Raw genomic sequence first — 19,104 nt, 5'->3', positions numbered from 1 at the left:
TGGTGAAGGATTGGGAATTCTTTTGCTGGTGATAGAGTGGGGTGAAATCAAACTTGTGGTCACTGGCTCTATACACCCCATCACTTGTAACTTCATGATAACGACAGGAATTTCAGTGAAGGGGGGAATGGGGGAAGGTGGTGGTAATCAGTAAACAGTTTCAGTAAAGGGGGAATGGGGGAAGGTGGTGGTGATGGGTAAACAATGATTTTTGGTGGTTTGCCGTACTGTGTAAACTAGAGGTAAGAAAATGGTTTCTCTGTGTTCTCCATAACTTTACCTACTTTCTTGAATACTCACTCCCTCTACCATCCCAACATCCCCTCTTTCTACCATCCCAACATCCCCTCTCTCTACCATCCCAACATCCCCTCTCTCTACCATCCCAACATCCCCTCTCTCTACCATCCCAACATCCCTCTCTCTACCATCCCAACATCCCCTCTCTCTACCATCCCAACATCCCCTCTCTCTACCATCCCAACATCCCCTCTCTCTACCATCCCAACATCCCCTCTCTCTACCATCCCAACATCCCCTCTTTCTACTCGAGTTATGCCACGGAAAATGGCGATGAGTATTTTACTGACCTCAGCTTGGGTCGTGTGTTGCCTAGCGACACCGATAAAGGCGTTACAACATTCATTATGGTCGAGACTTACGCCACTGAGACTTAGGCCACTGTATCACTGTCTTCCCCCCCTAGATTTGCCTCATTATATCACTCTCTTGTCGCAAGATTTCCCTCCACCATATGAGCGTATAATCCAAGCAAATTTCGACTCGATTTGTATAGCAAGTTTCCAGTATAAATGTTAAAGTTTCCAGTATAAATGTTAAGTTTCCAGTATAAATGTTAAGTTTCCAGTATAAATGTTAAAAGTGTAAAATGTTCCTTCGCATCATGCACAAACCTCATAGCAAATGACCCTATCCTTTCCCCTCCATAATCATTGCACAAAGTTGCCCCCCAAAAACAGTCGTTAAGTTGCAAGGTAGTTGGGTGGGTCAGGTCAGGTCACATGTGACCAGCAGCAGCTTGTCCTCCTCAATAACCACGGCTTCAGTGGGCCAAGTGGCCCCCTCCAGAAGAGGAAGCGATGTTAAAAAGAAAAAATTAATCTTTGCCCTGGTAGACAATGTCTTTTAACACACGCACATATTATTCCATTCTCGTGGGAGATTCTACTCCGTATCTTTCATTTGGTTGAACGCCGTAAACCATATATTTGGGCCAGAAAAATGGAAAGAGTAGGGGGTGTGTGTGGGGGGTGTTTGGGGTTTTTAATTGCATTAAGACTAAGTTTGTAGAGTGTGTAGAGTGTTAGAGTGTGGGTCTGTAGAGTGTTAGAGTGTGAGTGTTGTAGAGTGTGAGTCTGTAGAGTGTTAGAGTGTGAGTCTGTAGAGTGTTACAGTGTGAGTCTGTAGAGTGTTAGAGTGTGAGTCTGTAGAGTGTTAGAGTGTGAGTCTGTAGAGTGTTAGAGTGTGAGTCTGTCTGCACTTAGAGTGTTGAGAGACTTAAGGAATATTAGCAAGGTGGACAAGAGGGAGTATGAAGTGTAGGATGGAGTGTACACAGTGGTGGAAGGTTGGATGTATGAAGGATGTAGTGTACAGTGGTGGAAGGTTGGATGTATGAAGGATGTAGTGTACAGTGGTGGAAGGGTGGATGTATGAAGGATGTAGTGTACAGTGGTGGAAGGGTGGATGTATGAAGGATGTAGTGTACACAGTGGTGGCTGTAATAAACCAAGAGTGTACAGATGGGCAGGTTTATACACAATGTTTGAAAGAAAGGTGGAATATCTTTTCTTTTTGATGGAATGTTTGAATGTTTGGGTTTTTGATTGAAAGTTGCTTAGACGTGAAAAATAGTTAGAGGAGGAATGGCTAGTGAGGGAGTTTCTCCCTCGTTTCTCCCTCATTGCCAGTGCTAGAATCACCCTCACACTCATTTCCTATTCATAAAGTGTGTTGTGCCCCGTGGAGGTGGACCACCTGCACATCATTTTCTGTAACCGTAACACTAGCATCTTAAAAGCTGACCAGTTATGATAACATTTCCATTCTAAATGTTATTTAGAAAGACGTCGATCAGTGTCACAGGCTTTCATAAAAATGAAGACATGTTTGCCTTGTCCATCTGTTGGAAAGTGATAATACAGGATAGGATTTTTCACCCCAGACACACACACACAGTGTCCCTCTCCTGTTTACATAGATACTCTATTTCCCTTATCCCTAAAAGGTAGACGTACTCCCGTTTTTAAATTCATATTCCATTCCCTGGGACTCTGTAGATCCTGTGTCGTCTGCTTCCCCTTCTTGCGTCCAAATTGCCATATATTCTACAGCATTGGAGACGACTGTTGGAATTTCCATAAATCAACCATTGTCAGGCCACCACCGGAGGCCTCCTTCCTCATTTTATCTTTTCAACCGATAGCAACAGCTCTTAGGCAAATATTTTTGTGAAAAGTACGGATTTATATTTTTTTACTTTTTTACTTTCGTATTTCAGTGTGCAAGGGAGTTGATGATCGCTGTGATGTTCATTCATGAGTGAGAACCATCTTCAGTTGTCCAGATATCAGAGTATGACTCATCTGTTACTGATTATGATGAATGTGTCTACTTTAGAGTAACATGAGACCCAGAATGCCTCTACTTTATAGTAACATGAGACCCAGAATGCCTCTAAAGTAGCTGACCCAGAATGCCTCTACTTTAGAGTAACATTAGACCCAGAATGCCTCTATTAGACCCACAATGCCTCTACTTTAGAGTAAGATTAGACCCAGAATGCCTCTATTAGACCCACAATGCCTCTACTTTAGAGTAACATCAGACCCACAATGCCTCTAAAGTAACATTAGACCCAGAATGTTTCTACTTTAAAGTTAACATTAGTCCGGAATGAAGGTGTGGACTAAGACCACATAACAATTGCCCAAATTTAAGCCATGGTTGTACCAGTGTTGTGATTAATCCTGGGTCATGATTGGTCCTCATGCCTCAGTAGGATGATTGTTGTATAGGAGGGTTGTGGTTGTGGTTGTGGTTGTGAATTGTCTGACATATCCTGTTGAGGAACACTGATGTTAAACCTTTGAACACCAGTGTTCCATCAGCTGGAGACACTGTAAAGAACCAGGCAACGCTGTGTGAGAGGACTGGAATGTCATTGGTCCTCTCCAGCCAGTGTTGTGAGAGGACTGGAATGTCATTGGTCTCTCCAGCCAGTGTTGTGAGAGGACTGGAATGTCATTGGTCCTCTCCACCCTCTGTTGTGAGAGGACTGGAACTTCTTTAAAGAGGAGCATATAAAGTGGAGATCCTTGCTGGCAATCTTATCTCGTGAGTGTGGTGGGAAAGGTCTGTATTTAATTTTTTGTGTTCGCCTGAGGTCAGAGGAGGTTGTGGTGTTGTGGGTTGTATGACCCTCATTACAAGGCTAACGTAAAGGCTTGGCTCTCGTTTTCAATGTTTTATGTGTGGCCCAAGTTCCTGTGGAGCGATGGTCTCCCTGCTTCCCTCTTAAAGGAAAATCAGGTCGTGTTGACACCTCTGGTTCTTGAAGAGAAATAGTGGCGTCTAAGAGACACACTTTGTCTATCTGGAAACCCGAGTTAACACTGTGTGGTAAGATGCGCCAGAATCTGTACTTAGGATACGATTTCCTTTTTTAGATTTTTGATATTTGTTTTTCGGTTTTCAGAAGGACCTCATCCTGCATGAATGAGATGCAGCAAACCAAGGAATGAAAATGGATGAGTGAAATCCACTTGGAACTGGGGTGGTTTCCTTGAAATCACCGCAGTTATAATAACGTTATTATAACAACAGTTATAAACAACATTAGTTATAAAGCAGGACATGTACACAACACAGACTCCTTCCACTAACTTTTCGTAAGAGGAGCTGTGCATAAAGAAAGCATCAGGACATGTATAATGACTTTGGAAACTTTTGGATTTCCTGTTTCTGACATCGAGTGTACGTAGGTGTGAGGGATTGTGTACTGCAGGCGCTGGTGTGAGGGTGGGCCAACAAAACACATATTCTTCCCAGGATTATTAAGGTCAGATGAGGTCACAGGCTGTGACCCAGTCTGTGGCGACGCTATTAAGGTCACATTGGGTCACTACACGCACGTCATAGATTCCTCCAAACAGTCTAACCACTTATGTACACCCATGTGGATGAGAAGAAACAGTACAGCCATTTATGTACACTTATGTGGATCAGAAAACACAGTACAACCTCTTATGTACACTTGTGTGGATCAGAAGACACAGTGAAACCATTTATGTACACTCGTGTGGATCAGAAGACACAGTACAACTACTTATGTACACTTGTGTGGATCAGAAAACACAGTACAACCTCTTATGTACACTTGTGTGGATCAGCAGACACAGTACAACCATTTATGTACACTCGTGTGGATCAGAAGACACAGTACAACTACTTATGTACACTTGTGTGGATCAGAAGTAACAGTACAACCTCTTATGTACACTTGTGTGGATCAGAAGACACAGTACAACCACTTATGTACACCTGTGTGGATCAGAAGACACAGTACAACCATTTATGTACACTTATGTGGATCAGAAGACACAGTACAACCACTTATGTACACTTGTGTGGATCAGAAGACACAGTACAACCACTTACACGTACCAAGGCATACGACATGACAAGCCAGCCATTTATATACATATAACTGAATCAGATAATAGTCCAACAACACATAAATGTACACTTAAGTACACGAGAAGAATGATGTAGAATTTCAGAAGACGAGGAGGAACTATTATAATGAACCAGTTGAATGTTGAGTTAGATGTATCAAGTTCCGAGACTCATAATAACGTTCTATAATGACATGCATGGCCTGGAGGCTCTGTTTGATACTGAGGGTTACATTTGATTACAGTATTCAGAACCGGGTCTCTGTAATCTCCTTGGATAATTACGTCACTTTGAAGTAGCACCTGCATGTTGTGGAGAGAGTCAGACAACCTTGCCATGGCCCTCTCGATCTCACAAGGTGAGGGAGGAGGTCGGGTCTTAACGTTAGAGGAAGGCTGGCACACCCATAGTGATATATGTGTACGTCTAAGGCGTATATGAGACTTGCATAAACAAATACTTACGTGACACACACACACACACACACACACACACACACACACACACACACACACACACTTCTCTACTGAAAGTCTGCTGAATAAACAAATGATTTTTATTAATATTCGTATTATTATGAAGCCAATGTTTCATTAACGAACAGGTTAAGAGAGAGAGTTACTTCTACTTCGACTTACAATACTCATAACAGTTGTTGTCGTTGCGTATCTCATAACAGGATAACAACCACACCTGTACTCCATGTTGTGATCTTGAGAGTGCAAAGGTGTATGCTATTTCATTGGCATACTTGAGTAGCAATACTGGCAGGTGTGTTTCATGTCCTTCAGTGACAGTTTGTCTTGTGTTGATGATAAATAATCATGTACTTCACGAAGTACACGTAAGTTTCCATGTGTCTTGAAGGAAATATGTGTTTGCTATGTCATCTATGATATATATAGACAGGGTGTCCCAAAGAAGAAATTGTCCTCACTTGTTGACGCTCTGTAACTCACTGATTTTTTTTAGGGGTCAGTTGGATCTGAAAACATAAAAATCTGTGAGTTGTAGGGTGTCAAAAAAAGAGTACAATTTTGGGAGGGACAGTCTGTAGATAGAAATTAATGAAGTCGTGTGCCCTAGCCGACCCATATGTACATTGTTTACGTGAACTGTGTGTCGTGTTACACCAACCCTTTGATCACTGTAAACAGCTGAAGTATGTAGATGTTGTGAGACAGTTCCTAAACGTACTTCCTTCCAGTAGTGGGCCAGCGAGCCTGAGAGAAGGGCCTTTGGCTAAGGTAGTGTGGTTCTACTGGGGATATGAATGCACCCCTCTCTTTTGTTGATAGTCTAAGACCATTTTCCTTCGTAGTTACAATATAAGAAGGTGTCGCTTCGCTCGCACCAATGCTCATGGTTAGGTTAACTGATAGTCTGTGTTGGGAGATGATAGTAATGGTTGGTATAGCCAAAGTGGTTCCTGTTCACCACTGCCTCATTCTCCCACTCTCCCGGGGCCTGCTCACCACAGCCTCACTCTCCCACTCTCCCGCTCCCTGCTCACCACACCTCACTCTCCCACTCTCTGCTCACCACCGCCTCACTCTCCCACTCTCCCGCTCTCTGCTCACCAACGCCTCACTCTCCCACTCTCCTGGTCCCTGCTCACCACAGCCTCACTCTCCCACTCTCCCGCTCTCTGCTCACCAACGCCTCACTCTCCCACTCTCCCGCTCCCTGCTCACCACAGCCTCACTCTGTTTTCTTCGCCTTGCCCAAGAGCACTTCCAAGCTGTTAGACTTGCTTCATGTCCTCACATTTCCTCTGTTTCATGTAGTCTGCCTCTCCCACCTCCTCTTCGCTCTCCCTCCCTCTCTCACTTTTATGGGCAGGGATGTCGACCAAAGGCAGTTCTGGAATCGAGATGAAAAATGACCCTAGTTTGTGCCGTAGTTATTGGTCATTAGGAGCAATATGATATGTAAATGTGCCCTACAATGACCTCAGTATGCAAACAGACCACGAACAGTGTTACAAATATATATATATATATATATATATATATATATATATATATATATATATATATATATATATATATATATATATATATATATTCCTATGAGTCCACGGGGAAAGTGAAACACGAAAAGTTCCCAAGTGCACTTTCGTGTAATAATCACATCATCAGGGGAGACACAAGAGAGAAATATAACAGAAATATAACAAAAATGGCGTCCTAGCTTCGTCTCTTCGATGTATATCAACTGACTGTTATATTTCTCTCTTGTGTCTCCCCTGATGATGTGATTATTACACGAAAGTGCACTTGGGAACTTTTCGTGTTTTATTTTCCCCGTGGACTCATAGGAATATATATAATATACTTAGTCGCTGTTGTAGATGTTTTATCAGCAGTTGTAGAGGTTATGACGAGGTAATGTATGTTGTAGAGTCGGGATAAGGTTGTAGGTGTTTATATGTATAGAATGATTGTGAAGTGTCCAATCTTCAGTACAACATGGTAACTAATTCAGCCTCGGTCGCCTTCGAAAGTATGTGCATTACGTAGGAATCATTTCTACAACCTTATCCCCGAGCGACGCTTAACAACCCATCTACAACATTAGGGCAGCGAATACAACCATGAATATTGATGGCTTTACGCAGCTCTATGAACACAGGAATGAATATTACTAAATCATTACATCACAACACATCATCCACACATTAATGGCTATCACTTGAACCCCACGCATCACAACACACCATGAACACAACAGCGACTATCACAACACACGAACATGTTACGATGAAAACTATGTCACATGACTCTACAGCAAGACTCAGAGCAACGTATCACAACAACAACACATGTCAACACGTGCAACAGATCAACAATAACAACCACAACAACACATGTCAACACGTGCAACAGATCAACAACAACAACAACAACACATATCAACACGTGCAACAGATCAACAACAACCACAACACATGTTAACACGTGCAACAGATGAACAACAACAACACGTCAACACATGCAGCAGATCAACAACAACAACAACACATGTCAACAGATCAACAACAACAACAACAACAACAACAACAACACATATCAACACGTGCAACAGATCAACAACAACAACAACAACAACAACAACAACAACACATATCAACACGTGCAACAGATCAACAACAACAACAACAACAGCAACAACAACAACAACACATATCAACAAGTGCAACAGATCAACAACAACAACAACAACCACCCTCCCAAACCCTGCTAGCCATCACAACCACAAAATGCTCGTCCGCTAGCAAGACATCCGGGCCAGGGTAGAGCGAAAGGTAAGTCATGTGAGAGACAGCGTAAGCCCGCCTCCCGGAGGTGTTAATCTCTTACTCTTGGGGTATAAATCCCTTCCTCTTGCCTCCGTAATCCTTAAATCCCTGAGGGTAGCTGTGGTCCTCCCTCCGAGACCAGCAAGTTCGCCTTGCTTCCCCGTCCTGCCGATGTTCTCACTTCACTTCCTCACAAGTCTCTCTCTCTCACACAGACACACACACACACACACACACACACACACACACACACACACACACACACACGCACACCACAACATAAACTGTTGGTTTCATATCACACCACATCATAAAGTATTGGTTTCATATCACACCACATCATAAAGTATTCGTTTCATATCACACCACACCATAAAGTATTGGTTTCATATCACACTACACCATAAAGTATTGGTTTCATATCACACCACATCATAAAGTATTGGTTTCATATCACACCACATCATAAAGTATTCGTTTCATATTATATGTTAATAAATTCACCAACTATATTAAGGTGGGTGAGGGCGTATCGCTCAGTTCTTAAACTTTACTGTGAGAATGTTATGAGTTCTGAGGTGTTGTGTGTGTGTGTGTGTGTGTGTGTGTGTGTATGTGTGTGTGTGTGTGTGTGTGTGTGTGTGTGTGTGTGTGTGTGTGTATGTGTGTGTGTGTGTGTGTGTGTGTGTGTGTAATATTCATTTTAACCCAGCCTATAAATGATACATGAAGGACTTGCCAGAGTTAACTGTTTTCATAGATTGTGACACTCGAGGCAATACGAGGCCAAACAACCCTCCGTGTTATACAACATTCTTCATACAGGTTATACCTTCTCTACGCTATTATTATACAACAATCTTCACAAAGATTATACACTACCTCTACGTTATTATTATAGGTTTACAGGTTGTAAATAGCACTATAACACTGCAGTGTTACGTTGTAGATCAGGTAAAATGTAAGAAAGATGTGCTGAGGAGCGTAGCGATAATGTGAGAATATATAAAGGTGGAATGCAAAGGCCCCACACCCCATACACACACCTTTCTTTAGTAACCCCTCCGCAACCCGAGAGAAAACGGGTCTTTAATATCTATACATAGCAGAAGAACTTCCTAGCAAATTTCTCGTAATCATTTTTGAATGTGTCTAGGGACTAGAGGCAGAAGAAGGTACACTGAACACGGGAAATCGAACTTAGTCAAATTATAGGGAATTTATGTAGAACCGAGGTTACATAAGACAAGTTATGGACTAGCCAGTAGAGTGAGACAAGATTTTCCCTCGTCGACTTTTCCATATTCGAAGCACCGCTCAGAGGCGTTGAAATGGTCAGTGAAGGAGATGTAGTTTATTTCACTTCAAGGAAATAGTACCGAAGCCTTATATTCAAAGATGACGTGAATAAAACCCTAATAAACTGGTAGGCATATTGAATGGTTTACAGGAATGCAGTGGTAGGTTTTAAAAGCGGGAAAACATTAGGATTAACCTGTTATATTTCTCACTCTGATTGGATCTGTGTGTGGTAAACCCCTGGGAAATGTGTTGTGCATCCTATGCGCATCGTGTGAGCGGTAGTGGAGAATGAGTAAACAGGCAACGAAGGGCCTAATAGACTCCCTCATTCCCAATGACACACAATAGATGAATATGTGAATGAAATCTTCTTGGAACGCCCCTCTTATCTTGCCATCAAAGAAAATGAGACTTGTAGACCTGTATAAGAGTATAAGCAGTTAAATAAGATTATATATATATATATATATATATATATATATATATATATATATATATATATATATATATATATATATATACACACACACGTCTCTTTGTTGTGTATCAACTGATTTATATTTCTTTCTTGTGTCTTCCCTGATGATGTGATTATTACCCGAAAGTGCACTTGGGAACTAATCGTGTTTCATTTACCCCGTGAACTTATAGGAATAATATATATATATATATATATATATATATATATATATATATATATATATATATATATATATATATATATATATATTAGTTTCTCTAGACATTGTATGGCATTCCAAAAAAAAGATGAAAGTTTTATTCCGTTTGTGGAAATTGCGCGGAATAATTGTCGCTAGTGAAACTTTACACGCTTTTGCTCTCTGTGCCATTAAAAAGGCGCTAAAATCCTTTATTTGTGAATACTACATGTTTTGAATTGTGTTTTGTGGCCGAGGAAACAATTGTCAAGAGGACTCCGGTTGTACAAAAGGGGACGGTATTTTGTGTATACTGTGGGCAGTGCTGTGGTTGAGAGGGGTAATACAGAACAGTGTTGTGGTAGATAGAAACATTAGTATAGAGGGACATAGACACACTGATAGACTGAACTCTATTACGGACAAGAAGCCAATGGACACCACGTAAAGGGTATTGGATAATGGATTCCATTATCCTACGTAGGATAATGGAGTGTATTTGTCCTTTGTGTGTTTCATGGTTCATACCATCCTACCTATACTGTTATGTATTTTGTATCATCCTGTTTCTGTCTTGATTTCCTTTCGTATGGCATCTCTGTTGATGTCCATATTCTCCATCTGTAATGTAGACAATGATTGTTTTCGTGTGATTATAATGCAATTTATGTTTATATAGTCTCCATCTGTATTGTAGACAATGATTGCAGCATAATTGCAATCATAATTGATGCAATTTATGTGTATATAGCCTCCATTTCTTTTCTAGATAGTAATTGTTTTCATGTTTCAGTATGTCATTATGATGCACTGTTCTCCGTCTTTGTTCACATTTTCCTGTGTTTACCACGATATACATGTAAGGTTAGGACGTCCCCCTTGAGGAAGAATTGAGTCCCTCGAGTGGCTTGATTACCTGGTGTTGTGTGTGTGTGTGAAATAGAGAAATTGTATGTTTATGGACGGAATGCAACCATTGAACGCAACCAGCCGATGTGTGGGTGGATGAGGAGAAGTTAAAGACAGGAACCTTGATAGATGAATGATTGTGGATAGCTTATTGAGTTAATGTGTCACTCCGCCTTAACTTTCCCTCTTTTAACCAAGCGAGTTAAATGCCCCTAGTCTATATTACCTTACCGCCTGCTATCTACCAGTGAGTCATACACAATATATGGATAATAAGGTCATAATGCCCTTCCCTTCATATTTTATGGTATTTTTCAATTTATTTCCATCCATTACCACGGCAGAAAATGGACATGAGAGAGAGAGGAAATTGGGTTCAAAAGGAAGAGCTTCCATGCTCTTTACATACCAGTCGCACGTTACCCATTTTCTATTCAGCGTTTCTTCTCATTTTATCGGTCACGTGATGACGGGAGCGGTGAGATGCGTGAATTATGAGATGGTTACTTGACACGAAACATTTCGGGAGTGAAGGCGTCCTAGTGAAAAGAGGCGAAAATTTACGATAAGATGTTTCCTTTGTTAACCTGTCAAGGTTCCAAATACCCCCCCCCCCCCCAAGTGTACGGTGTGGGTGAGAGAGAGAGAGAGAGAGAGAGAGAGAGAGAGAGAGAGAGAGAGAGAGAGAGAGAGAGAGAGAGAATATATTTTCTACCCCGCGACGAAATTTTTTACTAAAAGGTAGACCTAACATGTAGCGCCCTACCACACAGGAGAAAAGAATATACATACAGAGTCACGAAGAACAAAATTTTGTGTATGTGTGTGTGTGTGTGTGTTGTGTGGTACGGTGTGCGAGATGGAGATTTTGTCAATTTGGTGTGGAGTGAGGTCTATCAAGCCCACGCGTTGCTGAGGCCAAAAAAAGAAAGATGAAAAAAAAAAACGGAAGCCACCTTCCTGGGGCAATGGAGGGACACTTTGAAAAGCCATTTCTCACACTGTGTGCGCAGCTGTCGCTACCAAGATATATCCACCCGGTTAGGTTAGGCCATACGTCTAACCTCAGAGAGAGAGAGAGAGAGAGAGAGAGAGAGAGAGAGAGAGAGAGAGAGAGAGACATACCACTTACAACATAATAAGGGACTGCGCTCTCTCTAGCGAGCATAACGGTCTAATTAATAACCGCTGGGGAAAATAAGTTGGTGGAAAAAACCGTTTCATTATCCCTGGCATTGTAGTAGGAAGAGGATACATGGTGGGAACTGCAAAGGTGAAGGGGCCGCTGTGGTTCACCCAGTGGTTCAAAGTCGTTCAACTGCTCAACGCAATTATCCCGGAAGAAGCATATGAACTCAGTTTTTCGGGCATTATCCTCCGGAGCAAACGGTGAGGAGTGTCACACAAAAATAGAATTATCGCCTTACATTTCTCGTTTTTGCCATTTTGTTGACGATCCCAGTTGCTAACAGGTCTCATTCTGAGACCCCAAGATTACGAAACCTACCACCATGGGTCTGTGTGTTATGATCGTCCCAACGTTTTCGAATAATTTCGAGGCTGAAGATGTTCGCAAACTCTTCTAGGAACAGTGTTGTTGCACAGTGTATTGCTTCAACCCTTTGGTAAATATATCTTCCGGCAGTATATTATGAATAAAGACTTTTGGTGCTTCAAGTCTGTTGAGTACTATTGTAAAGAGAGGCGAGGAGGTATCTTGTTCCACTAGTGCCTGGGCTGAAGAATGGATTTATATATTCTAAACTAGCAGAAGAATGAAGTAACAGAATAAAACTATATTACAGAGAAGAAATACCCCCCCAAAAAAACGACATTAGAATGATTCAAGAGATGATAAGAGGTAGAACGTAAGTAGATCACGAATTATAAGTTGAATGTGATATTGCAAGTACAGTAAGGAGACCATGGTAAGGCTTTGTTCATTTGGGATAAGTTTACATCTTGCTTCACCTATCTCGCTGGACGAGGGGGTCACCCTACCCCTCTTTGGCTAGGATGCTCCAAGGGATGTGTAGTAATCCCCAAATACTATACAAGCAACGGGGAAATTCAGGTAAGAGAATTTCAGTGAATTCAAAAAGGCAGCTGTGGTGGTGCAACATCACTCACTGTCAAGAGACCTAAACCGTCTCAAGATGTGAAAGTCACATGTTAGACATTAAAGTAATTTAACCTTACGAATAGGATGTACAGCGCTATATATATATATCAAATGCCATATTGAAATACTCGTATTGTGGAACATACGCTGTGTTGATTTACAAAATGATAGAACTTGCTTAAGTCTAGCAAAGACTTAATCACTGGAAACGCCCGACCTCATTGCAGAAATGGAAAGCACACGCGAGCGATGGCTGAGACTGTGATTGAGTTTTTACATTGCTTGTCAGATATCGGTCGAGTAAGATCTGTACGTCTGGTGGCAAAATGTGTATAGAAACGAATCATTGTATTTCTATAGATCGAAATGTATCATATTTATGTTCTGCGCTAGGTTAGTTAGGAGGTTTAAGTTCAAGTTTGTAGTGGACGAGTGAAAACAGGCCCTGTCTTTATCATGATTATATATATATATATATATATATATATATATATATATATATATATATATATATATATATATATATATATATGATTGAGAGGGTGAAAGCATGTACACAGCGTGAGATTAAGGAAGAGGAGTGTAATTTCAGTGGTAGAGGATGTGTGTGTGCATCAAGTGTTTGCTGTGACTGTGTGGTTGACTGGTATGTATGGTTCATGGTGAGGTGCCTGGGGATTGCCGGAATGCTTGCATAGTGCCATTGCACAAAGGGAAAGGGGATAAAGGTGAATGTTCAAATTACAGAGGTATAGGTTTGTTTAGTATTCCTGGGCAATTATATGGGAGGGTATTGATTGAGAGGGTGAAGGCATGTACAGAGCATCAGATTGGGGAAGAACAGTGTGGTTTCAGAAGTGGTAAAGGATGTGTGGATCAGGTGTTTGCTTTGAAATATATATATATATATATATATATATATATATATATATATATATATATATATATATATATATATATATATGTTTATATATTACATTGTCGCTGTCTTCCGCGTTAGCGAGGTAGCGCAAGGAAAAACAAACGAAAGAATAGCCCAACCCACCCACATACACATGTATATACATACACGCCCACACACGCACATATACATACCTATACATCTCAACGTATATATATATATATATATATATATATATATATATATATATATATATATATATATATATGTACATAATTCATGCTCTCTGCCCTTATTCATTCTCGTCGCCACCCCGCCACACATGAAATGAAAACCCTCTCCCCCCCTCATGTGCGCGAGGTAGCACTCGGAAAAGACGGCAAAGGCCACATTCGTTCACGCTCAGTCTCTAGCTGTCATGTGTGATGCACCGGAACCACAGCTCCCTTTCCACATCCAGGCCCCACAGAACTTTCCATGGTTTACCCCAGACGCTTCACATGCCCTGGTTCAATCCATTGACAGCACGTCGACCCCAGTATACCACATCGTTCCAATTCACTCTATTCCTTGCACACCTTTCACCCTCCTGTATGTTCAGGCCCCGATCCCTCAAAATCTTTTTCACTCCATCCTTCCACTTCCAGCTTGGTCTCCCACTTCATGTTCCCTCCATCTCTGACCCATACATCCTCTTTGTCAATCTTTCCTCACTCATTCTCTACATGTGAGCAAACCATTTCAACACACCCTCTTCTGCTCTCTCAACCACACTTTTTTTATTGGCACACATCTCTCTACTTACCATCTCATTACTTACTCGACTAAACCACCTCACACCACATATTGCCCTCAAACATTTCATTTCCAACACATCCTCCCTCCTCTGCACAACCCTGTCTATAGCCCACGCCTCGCAACCATATAACATTGTTGGACCCACTATTCCTTCAAACATACCCATTTTTGCTCTCCGAGATAATGTTCTTGCCTTTCACACATTCTTCAATGCTCCCAGAACCTTCGCCCCCTCCCCCACCCTGTGACTCACTTCCGCTTCCATGGTTCCATCTGCTGCCAAATCCATTCCCAGATATCTAAAACGCATCATGTCCTCCAGTTTTTCTCCATTCAGACTTACCTCCCAATTTAATTGTCCCTCAACCCTACTGCACCTAATGACCTCGCTCTTATTCTCATTTACTCTCAGCTTCCTTCTTTCACACACTTTACCCTTTTTAGAAATTGAAGTACAAGGAGGGGAGGGTTTCCAGCTCCCTGCTTCCACCCCCATGTCGCCTTCTATGACGTGCAGGAAATACATGGGAAGTAACCTTTCTCCCCTATCCCCATGGATATGTTTGAAGGAATAGTACTTCCAAAAATGTTATATGGTTGCAAGGCATGGGTTTTAGATAGGGTTGTACAGAGGAGGGTGGATGTGTTGGAAATGAAATGTTTGAGGACAATATGTGGTGATAGGTGGTTTGATCGAGTAAGTAATGTAAGGGTTAGAGAGATGTGTGGAAGTAAAAAGAGTGTGGTTGAGAGAGCAGAAGAGGGTGTGTTGAAATGGTTTGGACATTTGGAGAGAATGAGTGAAGAAAGACTGACAAAGAGGATTTATGTGTCAGATGTGGAGGGAACAAGGAGAAGCAGGAGACCAAATTGGAGGTGGAAGGATGGAGTGAAAAAGATTTTTAGTGAACAGGGCCTGAACATACAGGAGGGAGAGAGGCATGCAAGGAATAGAGTGAATTGGAATGATGTGGTGTAACAAGGTCGACATACTGTCAATGGACTGAACCATGGAAAGATTTGTTTTTCTGGTGCTACCTCGCTGAAGCAGGGGTTAGCGATGCTGTTTCCTGTCGGACAGGTAGCACCAGGTATGGATGAAGGCCATTCTTCTTCTGTTTCTTGGCACTACCTCATTGCTGTGGAAAATGGTGATCAAGTATAATAGAATATAACATAAATGTATTCCCACATGGGAAAACTTCCCATTCGGTAGAACTTTTCCTGTAGCAATTGATTTATTGAAAAGAGCAGTCAAAGTCTCATTTTCAGTCAATATTCTTCTCTGCCAGTTTGTTTATTTTCTTTTCATATATATGTATGACATATCTTGTTTTTGTATGCCTTTATGTAGGAAATTGTTCTCTTCCTCATTTGGTAGAACTTAACATGGAACACACGATATGTCCTCTGTGGTCCATTTGGATTAAAAAGTAATTTAAGAACATTTTATAGGTTTCATTGCCTCAAATGAGGCTGTCTGTTTTCTGAGAGGAATGGACTGATTTACAGGTAATATTAAAGCTGTTTCTAGCATAGCTATAAAACTCTGTAGAGGTTTCCTTTTCTTTTTTCAACACTGTATGCTTCATGTTGTCATTTGTTGTGATGTATACATATGTTTTTATCATTTTAAAAGAATGTAAGTCATTTACACTATTATATTGGTTCCATCTCTTCTAGACCTTCTTGTGTACTGATATTTACATTTTGGAACTATGTCCACTTCATAATGTGACCCTGCATGCCAGAACTGATCTGCTCACAACATATTCAATAATAAGCTAGCACATAGTTCATCATTACCTCCACAAGACATCTCAGGCAATTGATGCTAAATACTTCTGGTCCATTAGGTTCACATCCATATAAAGTAAGGGATACAACATCAGAACTTTACACATGTGACTGCATCATCAATGCTGTGACTTTACATGACTTGTCTTTGCCTTAACTTATGATTTCCTTTCTCAGGATAATGGCCACACAAGCATATCTCTTACTGCTGGTGGTGACAGCAACAGTAATGCAAATATTGGTGGAAGACTGGTGCCCATATGCCTGTAAGTGCAAGTATGGTGACCCCTAGAAGGAAGACAGTAACTTGTGACTGGCAGACTGGCAGGCCCCATCCCTGTCTTTGATATGGAGAGGGACATTAAGGTAAGGTAGACAGAAGGGAGAAAGTGAGTAAATGAGAGAAGGGAATGAGGAAAAAGATGAGAGAGCACCACAAAAAGGTGATTCTAATCATAATTCTAAACTGCATTTGTCTTGTTTTCATGGTGGTTTTTGTTTACTGCTTAAAAGGCAGTTATTTTTTATATCAAATGTTATTTTTTGGAGGGGGTTGAAATGTTGCTCTTGGGGTTCATCCCCCATGACAAAATATTTTTTTTTTTATCTAATGATGAGAGAGTTTATCAGTAGATCGTGGTGATTATCAGTATATCGTGGTGAATACATTGTCCAGGTCATTAATGAAGTGGTTTTAGCAGGCTATATTTTCTTATTGATATGCTTCAACAGTGTTTATCTCACACCCTATATAAGAATAAATGCTGGTATATTCTTCTTAATGTTCCATATTCTTTCTGTTAATTTGTCTACCTTTTCTAGGTATTAACAGTCACGTCCCCAGAAGAGCAGTCCAAAACGCAGACAGTTGGGCCAATCTTTTCCCTCCTCCAAGACTCTGACCTCATGGGCATATAAGGTTAGTCATCTTTTGAATTAAGAGCAATTTTGGAACTTCTGAGGGTAGAAAATGTAGAAAATTAATGTAGACATGCAAGATGTTTCATTAAAAACTTATATCACGTGCAGTGGAGCATTATTATTGTGACTGAAAAAATGATGTGGGGAAAACTGTTTTGAAAATATCAAAAACATCTGTATTAAGTACCATTGCCAAACATGGAATTTTCTTCAAGTCATGATTCTGGTAAATTGCATGGTTTACTTTTATAAGTAACATAAAAATCCTATTAGAGTTATAGATCTTTAGATCTTAAGATACAGGAAACACCTCTGTAAGGTTTCAGGGACAAAGATTGATTTCTTTTCAAGTTATGAGGTCGGTTAATGTACAGGTTGAATATTTTTATGTATGGTATAAATCAAGCATAATCCAAATTGAAGTTATGAGTCTTGCCATTCATATCTTTTAACGTAGGGAAACAATTCTATAAAGTTTTATTATTATGTGATTTAGACTTTTAAAGTTGTAGGCAAGATTACAGTGTGACTTTCAAAGACAACAGTGTTAGCCATGCAACACAGGTAACAAAAAATGTGTGAATATTTAGAGATAAGTTGAGGATTAGAGGTGTTAAACTTCTGAGAAAGGTGTTAAACTTCTGAGAGAAGTTAAGTGAGAAGGTATGGGATACTGTTTACACAATGTAGGGTTGTGTTGAGATGAAGTTGGTGTGAAAGCAGTTAGAAAGGTGAGTTAGTAGGAATAAAAACTTGTTTCTCTCTGCGGTGTTGCTCCTTGAGTTATGAGAGAATGTTCATGATCTCCAGAAGTTAGACATTTCTAACTCTCTACCTTTTGGTGAGGTAATGCCTCTCACCCTTTGCTAATAACCCATTTACCTGTGGCAGTTCTCTCTCCCCCTCTCTCTCTCTCTCTCTGGGTATGTTCCCCTCCAGTCAGCAGTCACCATCCAGTGATAATGTCATTGTTCCACATGTTGTTAGGGAAACCACCTAATAATTCTCTGGAACAATTACATCATCCCCATTGGTGATGACTACCATCAGTTAAAAAAAAGGTTTTTGAAAATCAAACATAGAGTTTAAAAAGGAAAGGCTAAGTTTATCCAGAAAGTCACGTTCTTAACCTGTATCATCACCGTTTCATTGCACAATATTGTAAAATGAACTTACCCAACGGGCAGTGATGGAAATGTGTTTTAGGAACTGGACACACTCAGTGCGAGTAAAAGGAGGGAGATTGCGGAGAGATTTGAAAGTTGTAGTGTGGATGTGGTAGGAATTGGGGAAACTCATATCCTTGGGCAGGGTGTGTTGAGTGAAAATGTAAACGATGAATGCACATTATGGGAGGGCATGGATGGAGGTATGGTATGGACAGGAATGAGTAAAGATTATTGGGAAAGAAGAAAAGAAGGATGTGCAATTTCTCTATCACCAAGAGGATGGGAGGGTGTTATGAATGGAATGGATCAAGAATAGTGTGAGTGAAAGGAAAGATTGTGATTGTGAAGTATGCACAGGTACGTGTTTGTTCACTAGTGAATCTGAAACCTGTCTGAGGTAAGGATGAAATTATGCTTTTCTGGAGAGATTTGAATGACTATATAAACTGTTTTAAGAATGAGAGAAACGTGGTCATATTGGGTGATATGAATGCGAAAGTGGGATGTTATGAAACTGGTTAGACAGA

General features: G+C 40.7%; 1 long non-coding RNA gene across 1 annotated transcript in view; it reads left to right on the top strand.

Moving 5' to 3' along the window:
* Positions 1-19,104, top strand: part of LOC139764826 (uncharacterized) — a 735,103-nt gene that overhangs the window by 710,734 nt on the left and 5,265 nt on the right. Inside the window, exons 4-5 of the long non-coding RNA XR_011716481.1 lie at positions 16,665-16,853; positions 17,310-17,406. This is a non-coding gene — a long non-coding RNA (uncharacterized lncRNA). The remainder of the gene's footprint in view (positions 1-16,664; positions 16,854-17,309; positions 17,407-19,104) is intronic.

Source organism: Panulirus ornatus, chromosome 51 (assembly GCF_036320965.1).
Source record: "Panulirus ornatus isolate Po-2019 chromosome 51, ASM3632096v1, whole genome shotgun sequence".
NCBI classification, from domain to species: Eukaryota; Metazoa; Arthropoda; class Malacostraca; order Decapoda; family Palinuridae; genus Panulirus; species Panulirus ornatus.
This window is presented reverse-complemented; position numbering and strand designations above follow the sequence as displayed.